The sequence below is a fragment of the Protopterus annectens genome, chromosome 2.part0 (assembly GCF_019279795.1).
Source record: "Protopterus annectens isolate FY-2018-M chromosome 2.part0, PAN1.0, whole genome shotgun sequence".
In the NCBI taxonomy this organism is placed as follows: Eukaryota; Metazoa; Chordata; order Ceratodontiformes; family Protopteridae; genus Protopterus; species Protopterus annectens.
In genome coordinates this window covers 910,980,883-910,998,138 of record NC_056728.1, presented here as the reverse complement: position 1 = coordinate 910,998,138, position 17,256 = coordinate 910,980,883, and the positions used below count along the sequence as shown (strand labels likewise).

Genomic DNA, 17,256 nt, shown 5'->3' with positions numbered 1-17,256 from the left:
CCCTTCCACACTAAGGACAATGTCAAACTCAGAAAACTTCAAAACCCAGCTTTTCACATACCTGTCCTCCAAATGGAAATGCATCTGCTTTCACCCTATCTAATTTTATTTAAATAATGCCCCAAGGTTTTTCTCCTGGGTTCCTAACCTGTCTATAACTCCCATAACTATTTCCTAGAGTGGACTCAAGCTCTCTGCAGCTCCTATAGCTACTCCATACACAATTTCAACTTTGTAAATAATGTAAATAGCATCTTACTTTAAATGAGTGCATGTAAAGTGTTTCCATACTTACTTTAAATGAGTGTATGTAAAGTGTTTCCATACTTTAAATGAGTGTATGTAAAGTGTTTCCACTCTTCAAATGTAAGAATGTATGTTCAAATGAATCTGTACAGTGCAACCATTAGATATATCAAAATGAACTTTGTTGATCATGCTTGATATTGAATGTACATATCTGTAAACTGTACTATATACTGTACCTTTTATACATTTGTATCCTTACTGTATTATGTATTATGGAGCTTTTCTCCCCGGGCCTCCACTGAAAACAGGCACACTTGGGCCCAGTGGATTTCCCCAGTAATCAAACTGGAAATAAATAAATAAATAAATAAAATAAATAGCTTTATATGTTAGGCAGAGATCACCTCGGAGTAGGCGATATGCTACGGCGTAAAGCTGGAGTTTTTTGAGATGGTCAGTGTAGGGCATCTGTTTGAGGCCAGTAATCCTCATTTTGCCGTTTTCTCCTCATCAAGTTTGTTTTCCCCTTCCTGTGGCCTGAACTTCTGTAGCCACATTTAATACTGAACCCACATCCAGACCTTCTGCTTTACCCAGTAAGGATGAAACACCTAGACATCAACAGCCTCAAGTTGGCCACATGGTTCTCCAGTTCCAGTGATGGCTTTACAGTTCAGATTTTCTTCCCTCATCCAACATATTCTTTTATCCTTTCAGAACATTTCTACTAGGAAAATTTACTAAAGTAAATGGAAAAGATTTTCAGTTTGGGCTCTTCAGAGAGCTCTGGACCCTTTCTCAATCCCCAGTCGCAGCAGGCTTCCATTTTTAACAACAGGGAAAAGTTAATCTACTATTAAAGCTCAATTATCTGCCATTTCTAAATTTCACTCAGGTGAGAATCATTCCTCTTTGGCATCTTTGAAGTTGTGCAAGAGCTTCATTAAAGGTAGCTTTTTACTCAGATCCCCAGTTAAATATCTTAACCCCCCCCCCCTTGGGATTTTACTATTCTGTTATAAGATATTACCCTACCTCAATTTGAGCATTTGGGCTAAAATTGACCTTAAGAGGTCACCATCACTTTTGCTAGATCTTCATACTTGACCTTCCATAAGGAAAGGGTTTCATTATGCATGAACCCATCTTTTTATCTAAGATAACTTATGAATACAACAAAAATCAGGTCATCAATTTGTCTGTGTTCTTTCCAAAATTTTCAAACGAAGGAGAATACATGCTGCATCTTTTGAATGTGCATTGACAGCTGAGATTTCATCTGCATGAGCCCAAGATTTCAGGAAAACTGACCAATTATTTGTATCATTCTCCAAGAACAAATTGGTAAAGCAGTGTCTAAAGTGACCTTGACTAAATGGTTGACTGATTGTATATCCTTTGTTTATAAAGAAATAGGTTTTTCTGTATCTAAGCTCTCCAAAGCACATTCCACAAGGTCTATGGCCACTTCACCTGCCTTTTGGTCAAAAGCTTCCATAGATGATATTTGTGCAGCTGCCAATTCGTCCAGTGCCTATGCCTTTATTGCTCATTATAAGTTAGATATACTTTACAGGAATAGGGCATCGTTTTATTCCACTGTACCCCACAATGTCCTTCCATGTGAACCACCCAAGGTTCATCTAGCTGGGGATTGTGCCCATTAATTTTGTTTATTTTATTTGTTTACATTTGTTGACTAGGAGTGTCCGACTGGACATAGGTCCATTTTCAGCGGAGGTCTGGGGAGAAATGCTCCACAGTTAAAATAAACAAACAGACAATAGTTACATTGGATTACATAGCGATTAACAATTTGATTAACATAGCAATTGTCAGTAGACAACTAGAATCTTTATCTGCGAAGTATAAAACAGACATTACCAAATGTTACAATGGGAAGTTCCTGTTATATAATAAGTGCTAGGCTTATGAGCATCTGAGCTTCCTATAATCAAGTTAGTTAGTGGGGTGAAAGAAAGGTAGTGGCTGGATGGGGTGGGTGATATTAGAGTGGGAGTTGCAAGGGCATAGCCAGCATGTTTTTAGGTGCGCTTTTAATAAAGTTTTGAAGTGGGTGCAAGATGGTATGGAGGTAATTGTGGGTGGGAGGGAGTTCCATAATTTGGCTATGGTGCAAGGGAATAGTGCTTCACCAGCAGAGTTATTGGCTTTAGTGATCTGCAAGTGATTTTTGTTGCTGGATCTTAGTGGTCTGGTGGTGCAAAAGGGTTGGAGTAGATTCTGGGGGGATGGGACATTTAGTGGATGGTTTACTAGTTTGTGGGCGAGTGAAAGTTGATACCATTGAAGGAGGTGAGGAAGTTCAAGCCAGCCCAGTTCAGCAAGTGAGAGACAGTGGTGAATTTGGCGATTTTGTTGTAGCAGGTCTCTAGCTTGTTTAGATCGCATTGCCTTAGGTTGATATATATTGGAGAGGCATAAAGTAGGGTAGAGATAAGTTGGGAATTTGCCATTGAAATCTTTGCTGCTTTGGTGAGAAGTTGCTTATTTTTGTATAATGCTCCTAGTTTTTTGTGGATTTTTTTATGGTCATGGATATGTGAATGTCAAATTTTAGTTTATTGTCTATTCCCACTCCTAGCAATTTGGTGTGTTCAGTTGGGTATATAGTGGTGTTGTCTTTTGCTGTGATGTTAAAGTGAGAGTTGTTTTGAGTATGTTTGGTGGGTTGGAAGATGAATAGTTTAGTTTTGTTTGGGTTAAGTATTAATTGGACATCGGATAACCAAGTTTCAACAGAGGAAAAGGCTTCCTGTGTGACATTTTGCAGTTTGGGTAGGGACTGGGCTAAGCAGATGATGGTTGAGTAATCTGCATATTGTATGAGTGTGCCATATTTGGTGGCAGAGGCTAGATTATTAGTGAAAACAGAGAAGAGTAGGGGTCCAAGGATGGATCCTTGGGGAACCCCTATGGAGACAGGTAGTTGGGGAGATATGTCATTCTGCCAAACAATGGATTGTTGGCCGTCAGACAGGTAACTCTGAAACCAGTTGGTGACTGACTGAGAGAAGGATAGGTTATTGAGGACAGAGATGAGTTGTTTGTGTGGGACCATGTCAAATGCTTTAGATAGGTCTAGGAAAGTAGCAGAGGAGAGATAGCCATTGTTTTTATGCTGAAGGATAGTGTTAGTAAAGGAGAGTAAGGCAGTGGTGGTGCTATGGTTTGGTCGGAAACCATGCTGAGTACTGGAAAGGAGGTTGTTAGTAAAGAGGTAGTGTGAGACCTTAGAGTGTATGCATCTCTCTAGTATTTTGGAGAGTGGAGAGAGAATAGCTATGGGGCGGTAATTGGTTAGTTCTGTGGAGGGGCCACCTTTGTGGAGAGGAATTGTATGTGATACTTTCCACAGTCTGGGAACGTAACTTTCTGACAGAGATCGGTTAATCAAGATGGATACTGGGTAGGCCAGAGCATCAGCTGCAATTTGTAGTTATTCACTTGGGAGGTTGTCTGCTGCTAATTTGGTGGGCTTAAGTTTAGTTAAGAGTTTTTCTTATGTTGGAGGTAGGTACAGGAGAAAAAGAGAAGGCAGTGGGGAGATTACTAGTTGAAGGTGTGGGTTGGAGAGGAGGGGGGTTGTGTTGTTTAGCTAGTGATAGTATGGTTTGTGTGAAGTGTGTGTTGAATGAGGTAGCAATATTTTCTGAGGAGTGAGGGATGTTAGGAGGAGGGGTACTGACTTTACCTAGGTGGAGGATGGAGTTTATGGAGGACCAGAATTGTTTGGGGCTGTGTTGGGAAGAGTCTAGGGCAGACTGGTAGTATTGGAATTTGTCCTGTTTTATTAGCTTTTTGACTCTATTGTGTAGTTCTAGGAATTTCTGTCTAGCTGAAGTGGTTTTGGTTTTGCGCCAGTGCTCCTAGGCTTTATCCCTGTTTTTCATTTCTGACTTAGTGGTTTTCTGTAGCCATGGGGAGGGTTGTGCTTTGGTTTTGGAAAGTCTTATGGGGGCATGGTAATTAAGGATGCTCAGGAAGTTAGTATTAAAAAATTCAACTGCGTTATCAAGACTGAGGTACTTTAGAGGATGCCAGTTACATTCTTTGAGGGATGAGATGAATGTGAGTGGGTTAAAGTTTAGTTTTTTTATGTATTTGATGATAGATGACAGGTTTAGCTTGGTATAGGTATTTTTTGAGTAGGAATGTTGGGGAGTGATCACTGAGGCTATCTGATAAGCAGCCTGTTATATATGACTGGCGGCTCTCATTGACTAGCATCCAATCCAGGGTAGTGTGCTTGCTGGAGTTTTTATTTATCCTGGTTGGTGACTGGTCTAGTTGGGTGAAGCCATGAAGGTTTACATGATGGGTTGGATGGTTGCCAGAACAGGATTGCCAGTCAATATTGAAATCACCTAAAATTATAGTTTCTTGGGGGAGATGGTGGGTAGACCAGCTGAGGAGGTTTTCTAGTGGAGGGATGTTTTGGCCAGGTGGGAAGTAGCATCTAATTATGTTGATGGTTTTGTTTTGGTTTATTTTGAGGTTGGTATATATTATTTCTTCATTTCCTATTTGTGGAGCTGATGATTTTAAGATCTGGATGTTTAGATGCTGTTTAAATATTATAGCTACACCGTCTCCTTTCTTGTTTAGCCGGTCTACTCTTAGTATGCTGTAACCGGTAGGAAGTATTTGCTCACTGGTAATGTGAGGTTTTAGCCAGGTTTCTGTCAGGATGACTATATCTGGGGAGTACAAGTCTATGGTGGCATGGAGTTCATGGACTTTGTTGGATGTTGTTGTGTCTTTCGGCTTTTCCCGGTTAGGGGCCGCCACAGCGGAACTCCGGTCAGCTAATGATTGGCAGTAGATTTTTATGCACCGAGTTGCCGGCTCTGAAGCACAACCTTCAATAAAGGTACACCCATTCATGCATATCTCCACACAGAAGATGCTCTAGCTGAGAATCGAACAGGACAACGTCTTACTGTGAGGCGACAATGCTACCGCAGCACCTCCACCGCAGTATGGACTTTGCTGGATATACTTCTAATATTTAGGCTTAGTAGAAGGAAGTCACTTGGCTTTCTATTGGCTGTGATATGGGAGAAGTTGTGGTTTCTAGTCTGATTATGAGGCTTGGGGTTGGAGATGGTAGGGCCAGGGTTGGGGTGGATGTCTCCACTTAGGGCTAGTTTTGATATGCATGAGGTTATTAGTTTTCTCAGTTTTTGAATGTGTTTGTTTATAAGGGAAACTTTATGATTGTGCTCTGTGGGTAATAGGTATGGTGGGAGGGTTACTATGTTAAGTTGTAGGGATGCTTTATGTTTGAGTAATATAGTTGGTAGAATATGTGGGAGGTACATAGGGATGGTTCTTGAGTTGGTGGGAGGGGAGCTGAGTGTGGGTGAGACATGAGTGGTGGTCTGAGTAGTAGTACAGCGGTAGTGGTTGAGTGGGGGAATGACGGAGCTTTGGTAGGATGTAAGATATGCAAGGAGAGTGCATGCAGTGAGCATAGGTAAGGTATGCTTGTGCATGTTAGTTAAGGAGGTGTGATAGTAGTGGGAAGATGGAGGAGGTAGTGTTGGGTTAGCACTGTGGTTGGCTATTGGAAAGATGGGAGGGGTTTGTGAGTGTAATAAAGGTAGGACCAGTGGGGGTGGGAGGGAATAGGGGGCAGGGTAGTGAGCGGAGCGGGTAGATACCCTGTTAGTAGCTCTTATGAGGGGGCTGGAAACAATCAGGTAACAGAGTAAACTGATAAATGAACATATGATAGTGACAAAGGGAGGTTGTAGTTTTAAAAATGGTGCCTGCCAAAGGTAATATTTATTAACTTTTTGATTGGCTTAAGGTAATAAACAGGGAAGGGGGAGGGGGAGAACAAAGGTGTGAGCAGGCAGTTTTGGAATGAATGAAAATGACATCAGATGCAAAAGTTATGTACTCACCATAACTATGCATCTGTGTTGTCCATTTTCATTCTTCCTTAATCCCTGCCCTCCTCCTCCCCTAAACATAAATGAAATCAGGAGCTCTTCATTCCTTTTGCTGTACTCACCCTAGTAGCATAGCTCTCAGCTGTTCCTACTTTACAATCATTCCTGATTTTGCCTCATATCATTTTCTCTTCACTTTTTTTTTTTAATTTCCTGGTAAATTACTGAATATTACAGTCGACCAATAATGCGAGACATTAGAGTTCCATATTCTTCTTCTTCAGAAAATGTCAACCACTTTCAGACCAAGATCACAGATTTGAAAGCTACAGTCCTATTTAACATTGCTGATGACAGTGTAGAAATTAGTTTTCTTAAGGACACCCTGTGGCTATCCTACAGAATTGACCAATTTCAACTTATTTCCCAAATGAAGAAATATAATGAAAAACATTGGATTAACAAATAAACAAAGCTGTCTGTAAATTCAGACATGATGCCTTCTCCACCTGGAAGCACAATAGATGATCAATAAAAAGGTAGATTTGTAGTACCCGTACCTTAGCTAAAATGTTCTATAGTATGTCAAAGCTATGTTCTTCTGAAGTAGGCACATGCCTCCCTTAACAACCTTAGTACTTCTGGATGGAAATTAATTTAGCTATCAGAAGAAATTCCAAACAAATTTGTATGGTGCCAGACATAAATCAAATTAGCAACAGTCCCACAAAAGCAGAAGGTTTTCTTTGCAAGTTCTCTACTCTTCCCACTATTTTAATCACATTCATCAAATAATTCTATCAACTACCTCCAAACCAAGATTATTATGTCACTCAGTTTTACTTAAAGAGCAGCTGGAAAATAAATGCAAACACTTCTGGAACTTCCAAAGGATTATAACCCTCGTGGGCCTATGAGAGCTCTGCTTCTGGTACATAAGAGCATGTAAAGCTTGTATCTGCAAAACTTACAGCCTTACAGCAATGCAGTCTTTCTTCCTGGATATTTGGAAGTATTCTACAGAAAGTATTAATAGTAGCCAGTTTCAATTGAATATCTCACCTGCCATGTTAGGAAAATACTAGAATAAATGCAGAAGTCATAAACATGCAAATACTTACAAAGGCATGGAGTCTTCTCAAGGCATCAGTTTTGATTTTGGATGGAAGGATATAGTGTCCAAGCCAAGTGTAGATCATAAGGGGTGACATACTAAGTAACTTGGATGAATACATACTTACAGGAGCAGTTCTTCTATATCTAACTATGGGTTTGCACTTTCTAAATTGCATCTTGGTACTAAAAAAAAAAAAAACATGGTAAAGGCTAGAACACTGTTTATACACAGCAAGATCAAAGATCAACTCTGTGCCCTTTTTATGGAAATAATCACAACCTCTCACACAATAAGGAAGAACTGCCATATGTAAAGACTTTCTGTTACCCTGATGTGAATATGGGCTTCTAGTAAATACATATATACCTGGAAAAACGTTTCCTCTCTACAAAAAGCTTATAATAATTTATCACCCTTGCACGTCTTTATGAATGACACTACGCAAAAAAAAGTTGTTTACCAGGCAAATAATGCGTGGACTTTCTTCTTTTCTCATTGTTAATAATTCTTAGATCAGAACCTTGTCTTTAACCAGCCAACAACAACTCATTAATACCTGATATGCAGAAAACAAACTGCATGGTAGTAACTAGACTTTATAAATTGCAAGCCCAAAAAAGAAAAGGTTTAGGAAACAAAAATAATTACTAAGATTGCTAATTTAGGATGCACTGCAATGGGGATATTAACCATTGTTTATTACTTGCTCTTATTTTCATATTCCCGTTCTTATTTTTCATAACCGACTAAAATTCATGCTACTAAGGGACATAGTGTGAAATATCAAGACAAGCAAGAATTTTGAGCAAGGATCATAAATTAATTATTATGCTTGCCTCAGATCTTAAAACAAAGATCTATAAGAAACTTTCCTTAAATGTATTATTAGACACTGTTTTTATGCACATCCAGCAATTTATGCCATATGCTCACAGTTCTCCGAGAGAACTAATTATTTCTGATATTATTCTTAGAAAAGCTCTCTTCTTTATCTACACTAATTCAATCTAGATATGTATAACCTCACACAGTCAAAAAAAGTCACTGTAATGTTTTTGCACTACAAGTAAATCTTCCGTCAATTCATGATAAGATAACTGTAGATTCAACCTTTTTAACCTTTCTTTATAAACATTTTCTCATCAGCCTTTCCTCTCTGCTTTTAAACAACAATGTTTGCTGATATACATATTGCTTCTGTATATTTTTAAAGGTTAATTTAGGGTCTACTAATATTTCAAGGTCATGGAATGATGATATTCAGCCTATGTGCATGTAATTACCTGTGTATTTTGGGAGTCCAAATGACATACATTTTGTCCATACATTTATTCTCACTTTGTTTATCAATGGCTAGTTATTTAAAAATTCTAACCAACTGTGTAAGATGCTCAAATGTTTAGAACAAGTAGCTTTTCTTATTTTATACCATCCACTTAAAGGATGAAGAATATATTGTTTTAAAAATCACTGCTAGATAGCTAAACATTTAACTATTGAGGTATTACAGTATATCCTTGTAGTATATCATCTTTTATAAAATGAGTCCTTCCATTATTGTTTTTCCACTGTACATTTCAAACTTATATACCCTATTTTTGGATTTGCTACCTAGTCCCTTATTCACTTAATCAGTTTATTAGACAGCTGTATGTCATATAGATTTTTAATTACATTTTATGGTCTACTATATGAAAAGCCTCCAATATATCAATGGTAAGTTGTGTCAATTTGCAGGTCATTATCTAGTCCTTCTTCTTCCACTTCTTCTTACACCTTTTCCCAGTTAGGGGTCACCACAGCAGATCATCTGTCTGCTCATGATTGACAGTGGAGTTTTATGGTGTCGAGTTGCCAGCTCGACGCCCAACCTTCCACAGAAGGCACACACATGCACACACTCACACCTAGGGTCAATTTAGAGTGACCAATTCACCTACTGCATGTCTTTGGGATGTGGGAGGAAACTGGAGCACCCGGAGGAAACCCATGCTACCACAGGGAGGACATGCAGACTCCGCACAGAAGGCACCCAAGCCGAGAATCAAACCGTAGAACCTCTTTCTGTGAGGCAGCAATGCTAACCGCTGCACCACAGTGGCCGCCCATTATTTAGTCCTTCTATGAAGCTTTAATATCAGTTCTCTATTTAACCTTTCCAGAGTGATCCCCACCATTTGCTTATCAATGCTGGACAACAAACTAATAGGTCAATAGTTTATCACTTAAAAGTGCCCCCGTTTTTTCTTAATTATTGAGTTAATAATGGCTATCTAGTTGTCGTCAAGTATCATTTCATTCAAATGCTTCCTAAATATGATTTTGAATGGAATCAGTAATGAGTTTTTTAATGTTCTAATATCATGATTACTTATTTGCTCTATATCATGTGCTTTATGGATATTTAAATTTTTAATGAACAGTTCTAAATTATCACAGATCAGCTTAACTTCTGTTGTTGTCTCATAAATAGAAATCAGAAAACCAGTATATTGACTTTGAATCCAAACAAATAACCAAAAAGAACAAAGTAAATTCAACTCTGTGAAGCAAAGAAAAAAATAATTCCAGCAAAAATGTTTTTTTAAGATTTACTGAATGTATGTTACAAACTTTATCATATTACTGATTTTTGCATGGACAAAAAATCTCAATAATATTCAGTAAATCTTAAAAAAAAATGAAAGAGATGACTGGAAACTTTAGCATGACTAAAAGTAGAAGTTTAATATACAAATATTTTTTTCCTTGCTTGACGTAGGTGAATTGACTGTTATTTTTATCCTAAATAAATGTACCAGAAATATTAACTATTCTGCCATTTAAACCAAGAATTGTGAAAATGGAATTCAAATTAATCATATCCTGCAAAGGATTGTACTTTTTAATTTTCTGACAGTTATAATAGTGAGGCTTAATTTCCTTTAATTATAAATTATCTTTGGTTACCTCTAAACTTTCTTGGGTGGCATAAGCTATGGTACCTTGCTGGCTAGGCTTACGTAGGCCCTTGGGCCAATAGCCTAGTATCTACCTATGAACCTATGAGAGAGATCTTAGGTTTTTGTGTCATGTTTTACTGCTTGCAATATGTATTTACATATTTACAGGAAAAAAGAGGTCATTGTTCCCCTCTACTAGCCACTCATTAGACCCATTATAGAGTACAACGCTCCTTTTGGAATGTACCTCACAAGACATCTGCAGCAGCTGGAAAGGCCACAGAAGTACCTCACAAAGAGGATTACTGGCCTCAAACAAATGACCTACACTGACCGCCTCAAAAAACTCTAGCTTTACTCGGTAGCATATCGCCTACTCCGAGGTGATCTCTGCCTAACATATAAAGCTATGTCAAACCCGGAGCTGTTGGACATGCTACACCTAAAGAAGTCCCAATACCTCCAAACTACACGCTCTAAGGACCAAAAACTTGTCACCACAATAAACAGGACACGCTGGAGGGGTAGATTCCTGTCCTAGAGACTTCCTGTACTCTGAAACAAGCTACCCATCTATGTCAAGCAAAGTTCTTCATTAGCACTCTTCAGGAAAAATCTTGATGAGTGGATGGGGAATAGGAAATACACCACGGGGATCACTTCTGTGTCTCTGCTCGACAGTGGCACAGGAAATTAACTTTCTTGGGTGGCGTAAGCTATGGTACCTTGCTGGCTAGGCTTACGTAGGCCCGATAGCCTTGTACCTACCTATGAACCTTGTGACTTAATATTATCTGTTAACTGTTTTGCAATAACCTATTTATACTGTTGATTTTTTCCTGTTTGCTAATTTTCTTTCTACACCACACATAATTTGTATTACTAATGCAGCATATATTCTTTCTGTGCTCTGAGTTAATAATTTGTACTTTAGCTATTTCCTCAAAAATGTGGCACAATAATCACCAGCCTTCAGCTGTATTACATATAAAACAATGAATATCTGTCTAAAAGAATCTAGTATGGAACATAATAAGTTATGATCTGTAACCGGTCTGCATTGTTTCATATTTAATTTTACTTAAGGTTTTCTCACACCAGTGTGTAATGGAATTATTTCTACATGATGGAAGACAGAAAAAGATGGTGACAGTGCCCATGTTTACACAGTGTGCTACAACTATTGCTAGTTGTTTGATAGCAATTATGAAGATGTGTGATATATACATATGTGCACTGGTATTTCCAAAGCTAGCTTGCTTATAAAGTATAACACAATATCATGGGAAACCTTATAAACTATAACACGACTTCAGATTACAACAGCAGCTTTTTAATAACATTTACTTTTATCAAGAGATTTGCATTTTTAGGCCTGAATTTTAACTTGCTTTTTCAGAAAATTCTTAGGAATTCCAGGAGTCAAAGAATGTGGTAAGTTACTGAAGGAATGAGATACCACACCTGTTGACTGGGTTAAGTCCTGACTACACCCACACCTAGTATTTACTGCATAAAGATTACTCTTCTCTAAATTTATTTTAACTTGCTTGGAAAGTTGTTGTTGTAGCCACTTGTAACAGGTTTAGAGTCGGACCTAGCTCCTGAAACTCTCCCCATGTGGGTTCTGTCTGTGAGCCAGTTGGCAACCCATCTTGTGACATAGGGGGTTTTGTTCAGGGTGGTGAGCTTGTCTATAATACCAGAATAGGGAATGGTGTCAAAGGCCTTTGCGAGGTCTAGGTAGGCTGTGTGTACCACCTTTCCCTCATCTATAGCCTTGGTAACTGTCTCAAAGAAGTCCACCAGGTTTAGGAGGCATGATCTGCCCTTAACAAAGCCGAACTGGGTAGGGTCCAGTGTTTGGAGGTTCCCAGTGTCTCTGCTAATGAGTTCCATGATGATGCACGCCATAGCCTTGCAGACCAAGCTAGTCAGGCTTGTAGGGCGATAGTTCCCGGGGTCTGTTGTGGCTCCACCTTTGTAGAGCGGAATAACCATTGCTGTGCACCACTCTATGGGTACATAGCCTGTGGAGAGGCTGAATTTGAACAGTGTGTTTAGGTGATGGGTTAGTTTGTCTTTGAGCTCGTGCAGGACGCAGCCTGGGACACCCTCCCGTCCCATTGATGCTGTGTTTTTGGCTTTGGAGAGGGCTATTTTAACCTGAGTGTCTGTGATTTCAGGGGCTCTACATTCTTCTGGTATAGTTATGGGCCCTTTTGGGGGTGAAGTTTGCACTGAACCTGTCTGCCAGGATGTTGGCAATATCGGTCGGTTCAGTGTATTTTGTGCCATTCTGCACTAACTCCGAGCAGATTTGAGCATTGCCACTTAGATTCTTAACATAGCTAAAGAATGCCTTCTGGTTATCTTTGGAGTCCTTGGCAATTTTTCTTTTGAAGCTCACCTTGGATGATTTTATGAGGGATCATAGTTTCTTGCTGATACTGATCAGGGATATTTTCCCTTCTTGTGATTTTACTCTTTTCTGTACTAGTTTCCTCCTATTGTATAGCTTGTTTATGGCAGAGGTCCACCGGACTGGTTTCCTTTTCTTGGAGTGAGTCTTGGTTTTGCTTGGGATAGCACAATCCATGCATTTTTGTAGGTGCCTGTAGAATACATTAGTAAAGGATTTTGCAGCTTGGACAGTGTTATCCTTTAGCATGGGGCTTTGAAACTTTCCACCTCGATCTTAAGTAACATGAAGTTTGCTTTTGAAAAGTTTTTCATGGTGGTTTCCTTGTCCAGGGGTGGGAGCAGAATGTGGATATTCAAAGTGATTTGTTTATGATCAGATCTAACCAGTGAGGGGTTGACCTCTGGTGTGTAACACCGGTCGCCCATGTTGGTGATGACCAGGTCCAATATGTGGTCACTTCTGGTGGGAATGTTGACCCGTTGATACAGGGTGTTTGAGTTTATAAATACTAGGAAATGTTGGGCAAGGGAGTTAGTACTTGAGTAGTTCTCCCAGTTAATGTTTGGGTAATTGAAATCACCCAATATTAGGGTGTTTGGTAGGACCTCTATGTTTCCCAGTGTTTTCAGAAATGCGGAATGGGGGTCCTTGGACATGGTGGGTGATCTGTAGCAAGCTACAATTTGAATTGCAGTTTTGCCCATTGTTAGTTGCACGTGGATGATCTCTGAAGCATCGTGCTGTGCCACTAACCTGGATCTGTGGGTATCCTTGATGAATATGGATATGCTCCCACCTTTTGTATTTTGGTCCGGGTTCTGTGGCTGAAATGTATGGTATGAGTTGTAGCCTGATAGTGCTGGGGTGCTCTCTGGAGCCTTAAACCAGGTTTCTGTTACTGTACATATATCAATTTTCTCCATACTAAGAAGTGCCTCGAGTGCATGCATTTTGAAGTTTAGACTTCTGGCATTGAGTAGCATTATCCTCAGTTTTTGTTACTTGTGCTATTTACAGCGGTGGGTTTGTCTTTTGAGCCTTGCCTAAAAAAGGCACAATGGGGGGTGGCAAGAGCCTTGGCCAGTATTCGAAAGCCTAAGGGTGACAGGTGTAAGCCATCTCTAGCAAAGCAGCGTGGCTTGTTGAGCATGTCATCCCAGACAGACAGACACTGGATCCCCTTTGAATGACACCAGAAACTAAGCCAATTGTTGAAATTGATAATTTTTTTCTTTATACCGTGGTATCATTCTTGGCGAGGGCACAATGCTACTCAGGGTCAGGGCTATGTGATCAGAGAGCTCTTCCATGTCTCTTTTCATATAGTCCAGGGAGGTACGGCTCAGGTCATTCACACCAACATGGACAATGACAGAGTTGTATTTGTACTTGTTCTGGAGTAAACTGAGTGCTTGTGTTATGTGGCAGATCCTTGCACCCGACAGGCAGCTAACAGTAACCTTCTCCTTATTCAGCCAAGTGAGTGGGACATCAGTGTGCTGACTAGAGTCACCAGTTACTAGTATGTTGGGTATGCTATTTTGCCATAAGGGCTGTGATTGCGTGGCACATTGGTTTTGTGAAGTATGTGTTTCATGATTTGTGTTGCGGGGCGGAGGTTGCTTGGATGTCTGCTTTGGTGGTCTCTGTTGCTTTTGCAGATTTTTATTTAGAGCCTCTGAGTATGTTTTCGTGTATTTATGTGTGTTTTTTGCCGGTGCTGGTTTAATGGGTCTATATGAGACTGGTGGTGTGATGCAAGTATTTCCCTTCTCCTCTTCACTGTGTGATCCAGTCTTGGGTTGAGAGAGCTTAGCCTCCAGTTTGGCTATATAATTGCATCTCTTGCATGAATTAGTGTTTGGTGGTAGGAGGAGAGGGTTGTCTGTGTACATGAGGCAGTTGTAACATTGCCTCAAAATGCCCAGATTCACCTGTTGGACTGGAGAGTACACCGGAAACTGCCATTTGGACATGCCTGGATAGGTACAGTGAACTGTTTTACTGAATGGCTAGTAAGGTTGACTAGAGAGCCTTGTCCTTCTGTACAGTATAGGGAGGTCTAGTGCTAGGGTTTATAAGTGCTTGCTATGAGTTTTGAGCAAGTGCCAGGCTGACCAACACCATGTTACCATCATAAGCTAATATCTCCACTTCCATTGTCAGCACATTCCCTGATTGTTGCTCTAATTGCTTAATAGACAATTGTAAAATACTCATTTGACACACCATATATTCTCTCATTCAATAAACTTGCAACCCTTGGGTCTTTATACGGCTTATGTGCTATCTCTGATAATGCCACTGACAACATAGCTGCCTTTAAACTCTCATGTGGACAGCTTTGGGAATGTAACTGTCTTTTTACTGATCTAATGATACTTTTGTAACTGACTTGTTTATTCTGAAGCCATAGTAAAACATTCCTCTGTATGAAATCACACATTCCAGGCTAACACTGTAGAGAACTAAACTCTTCTACCCAATATCCATGCAGTCCAGAACATACTATGATCTTGTAGCTGCATTTATTAGACTTTCTGATCTTTGTTTCTTTTCTTGTCTCTATAAATAGCATTAAAAATGCCCTTCCTTTTCATCACCCCCCCCCCCCATTATTCCTGTATTTCTGGTACCAGCATAATGGGAAAAAAAATCACTGTAACCACAATATATATAAGTTATGACTGATAAAGAAGTATAGCTTACTAAACAGTAAAATTGGAGATGAGCACTTTGGATACAGATCAGGATGCGTCACAACCAACAGGGGGGGTTGCAGAGAGATGGATATTGGAGAAGAAGCTGGAGATAAGGAAAGATTCCAGCTGGGCATTCCTACTGTTGGAAAAAAGCACATGACAAGATCTAAAGAAAGCTGTTTTGGGCAGTCATTGATGGTTCGAAAATCCAGGAAACGCTGGTAGAATTAGCACAGTCTAGGTTCATGGACCTCAGTTATACAAGTGTAGATTGTTTGGATTCACAGAGGGGCTCATAGTGGGAGTTAGTATACACTGGGGTCAGTTCTGAGTCTACTGCTGTTCATACTAATGATGGACTACATAAGCTAACAGGTCAGAGAGGAAAGAGCTACACAGCTGCAGTATGCAGATGATGTGGCATTACAATCAGACACTGAATAAGATCTTCAGCAAAAGATAGCGGACTGAATGCAAAACTGAAAGCAGAATCTGAGTAAACATAAGACAGTTGTCATGACAGCAAATGAGGAAGTCAGAAGAAACAGAAGACCGAGACAGAAAGTAAAATAGTGGAACTGGTTAACAGCTTCACATATCTATGAAGAATGGTTGAGGAAAAGTAAAGCCTGAAAGAGGAGGTCAAAGTTGGAATCAGAGGTGCTGGAGCCAAATGGCAGAGCGTCCGGGGTAGTATGTGACAGAAGAAAGCCAAAGATGCTGAAAAGTAAGGTGTACAAAACAGCGGTGGAACCAGTGGTTCTGTACTGCACAGAAATCTGGGTGTCAGAGATGAAGTACCTGAAGTGGGTGGCAGGATGTACACTGTGCAAGAGATGAAGAAATAGTATCAGAGCAGAATACAAAATAGCTTGAATTGCAGAAAGGTCAGAGAAAACAGATTGTGGTGGTTCAAGCACATGCAGAAAAGCAGAAGATGATTTATTGAAGATGATTTGGGACAGACAGGAAGAGATGAATGGCTTACAAAGGAAAAGGTCAGAATCAGTCAGGCTTGACTGTTGAAGTAGGTAGACGAGTAACACTGAATTGAGAGAAGTATCGGCAGATGACATGGCAACCCAACCTCATGTAAAAAAAAAAATGGGGATCGATCATGACAATGATCTAAAGTAGGATTTGACCCCTTCCCCACTGCTTTTCATCCATTTCTTTTTATGCACTTTTTCATTCTATTTTCTAAAGCCCACTTAATAAACCCTTTCTTCAGTCCATCCAAATACATCAATTTGCTACCAGACTCCTTTGCTAGTCTTCTGACCTTTACTTCCCTTTTTCTCAGTTCATTTGTACATCTTATATACACGTGTGTATATTTGTGTGTATAACTGTATATATATATATATATATATATATATATATATATATATATATATATATATATATCCAGTATTGTGCAGTCTCAAAGGTAGAATATAGAATTAGCAGTGGTGAGGGGGTGCAGGGGCTTGATCCTTCCCCCTTGCAAAAAGCATGGGTTTTATACTTGCATGGTTCGGGGATTATGTCTCAGAGTATGTGCAGAGCATCGATGACTTTTTTTGAGTGTGTCAGAATTAAGTATATCAATATTTGTGTGCTTCATTGTTAAGTATATTCAAAGATTCATACACAGAGACACACACACACACACACACACACACACAAATATGTATGTGTATACATATAGTTAAAGACCCATCAGTTGGTCTTTGTAGTCCAAAAAAATTTATATTAAACTTTATATGATACCTTTCATTGTTTTCTGCAGCATGTAATCCGAAATGTTTATCTGGAGTGATAGAACTTACTCATTGTCTCCAAGGCCAACAACACTGCAGGAGAATCTTAATTTTCCAACTATATATCTCGTGTATGGAACTCCCTTCCTAACTCCATT

The 17,256-nt window shown here is 39.5% G+C and overlaps 1 protein-coding gene across 2 annotated transcripts in view; it reads left to right on the top strand.

Annotated features, from left to right (window-relative positions):
- The window catches only part of ADAMTS3 (ADAM metallopeptidase with thrombospondin type 1 motif 3), a 3,677,303-nt gene that overhangs the window by 2,577,296 nt on the left and 1,082,751 nt on the right, over positions 1 to 17,256 (top strand). The gene's annotated exons all lie outside the window — the stretch shown is intronic.